The sequence below is a fragment of the Pundamilia nyererei genome, unplaced genomic scaffold (genome assembly GCF_000239375.1).
Source record: "Pundamilia nyererei isolate P.nyererei 1_Seehausen unplaced genomic scaffold, PunNye1.0 scaffold00565, whole genome shotgun sequence".
In the NCBI taxonomy this organism is placed as follows: domain Eukaryota; kingdom Metazoa; phylum Chordata; class Actinopteri; order Cichliformes; family Cichlidae; genus Pundamilia; species Pundamilia nyererei.
Genome location: NW_005187966.1, coordinates 15544 through 17777, shown reverse-complemented (window position 1 = coordinate 17777; position 2234 = coordinate 15544). Strand labels below are relative to the sequence as shown.

General features: G+C 35.9%; 1 long non-coding RNA gene across 1 annotated transcript in view; it reads left to right on the top strand.

Annotated features, from left to right (window-relative positions):
* LOC102213459 (uncharacterized) overlaps positions 1-1290 on the top strand; it is a 26617-nt gene extending 25327 nt beyond the window's left edge. The window contains exon 3 of the long non-coding RNA XR_312403.2: positions 1249-1290. This is a non-coding gene — a long non-coding RNA (uncharacterized LOC102213459). The remainder of the gene's footprint in view (positions 1-1248) is intronic.
* Positions 1291-2234: the final 944 nt, after the last annotated feature.

Below are 2234 nucleotides of genomic sequence, written 5' to 3'. Positions count from 1 at the left end.
ATCTTCATCTCCCATTTCCAGCACAAAATGTATTATAAAAGCAAATTAAAGTTACAAACTCAGTCTAATTTGCATCAATGTACACATTATTTAAAATTACTCAGGTTTTTTATGTATATAAAAGTGCAGTGTAAACAGGACTACTTTAATTGATCGTTTTGATTTGATAGTCCAATATCCCACCTTAACATTACATTTTTTTAAACAATATATGAATAATAATAACAAAATAAGTGTAATCAGCCTCACACAGACACGCAGCTGGAATATCCTCCAGGCTGGCCTGCAAATCTGAGTTGGATAAGTTTTTAAGAGGATGGATGTTATCTACTCTTTTTATGTAATGTTCATGCTCTCCTTGTGCCTCACTCCCAGATTAAGATAATGGATGAAGTTATTAGCAACATAAATAAGGAAGACGTGTTTATATGTTTTTGCTTCTTGGACTGTTAGCAGTGCAGCGGTTTCTGCACCTTTTTTCCTGTTTCCTCATCATGTAAATGACACCTTTTATGAGTCTTGTATAAAATTCCTCCCCCATCTGTGAGTCAGTCTGTCAGAGGAAACAGATGCACTTTTTAAAATGTAATATTCAAATCCTGACCTGGACAAAGAGAGCTCTCTTTTAGTGTATTTTAATATTTACTTGAGAGCTGTCTTCATGAACACATCGAATAGAGAATAATTTATCACATGTAAGTTTAAAACATTTAATATTATTACATATTTGTTGTAGATGGGTGATGTGTAATGTACATTTGTGTATTCAAAAAAGAAAAAAAAACATATATTATACATAATTATTACTAATAATAATCAAAGTACCAAGAGATTTCAAGATAAGTAACATTAATGGTTCAATCAGCTTGTTCATGAGCTGCTGAATTATTAAAAAAAACATTAACGTCGATTCTGGTTTATAATGGTTCACATATATTTCATATTCCCTACCATCTTGTCTTTCTTTCTTGGCATAAAGTGAATCGAAGAAGTTCTGTTCAAATCTTTGTTTCCTTGCGCAATAAAATATCACTTTCATCTGTCAGATCAAAGATGGAGTCTGTATCTGCTTATTCTGATGGGTAAGTGGATTGTTTTACCAAATATACTGTTTAAGATTTAAAATGAACACAGATCAATGCTGATTCATTAAACTTTTGCAGTATTTTTTCCAGAATATTCACTGAATATAGATCATTGTTTATCTGACCAAGATTTTTCTATCATCTAATTTTTGTATTATTTTAGGTCAGTGTTGCTTCTTTACATGCCGCCTGTATGAGTACCACTGCACAGCTGCTAACATAGCCGCTAGCGTAGCCTAGCATATTCTCTAAGCTCTTGTTCTGCTCTGTTTTTATTTATTAAGCTAATGCTAAGATTGAATGTTATTGCATGTGAATTGGCATTTAGCGGGGTTGTGTGATTCAGTAGGAGGAGACAGACGTCCTGCTGGCGTGTCAGAGATGTCCCTTCTGCTGGTGTGCAGAAGGGACGTGCTCTCCACGTGCACGTGGGAGCACGTGGAGAAGGCGACTGTGAGTGCTGCTGCCGCGGCCGACTGGTAGCTTTGATCCAGTTTCCCCGCTATCCCCTTGAACTGCCTGGAGGTGGGAGTACTGTTATTTGCACGTGCTTTTTATTTTACTGCTTGGCAACAAGTGAAGCAGCCATATTGTTTTAGGTCCCAACGCACCCGAGCCATGACTCAGGCCTGCAACGAGGGGTTTGCTAGCAGACAGACTGTAGCACTTGAGGTGTGTGTGTGTTGGTGAGAGTGTGTGTGGGCCCACAATATTATTTGATTATTTTGTTTCTGTTGAAGTAGATACCTTACCATTGTTTAACAAACTTTATCTATTTTACTTATTTTCTTTTGTGTTGTTAATTAATCATTCACTAAAGTGGAGTTAACTTTATAATTGACCTGCTTGTGTGTGATTTATTTCCATATAGTGTAGTTTTATTGCATATTTTATACCATAAGCATTAAAAATCAGTAGAAAAGTAACAACAGGAACCCAGGGCCCCTCTCATTAGAACGTGGGACGGGTGTTACATTACATTACTATTCTATGTGCTTCATTTGATCTTAATTATCTACATTATATGTTTTCTTAAGTTCATTCCTAAAGGCAAATCAACTTGAATGTTCTCCATGTCTCCGTGCTTTATCACACCTAATTTGACTGGTCTGATAGTTTAATCAACGTGTGTTTGGGTGATCACAAAAA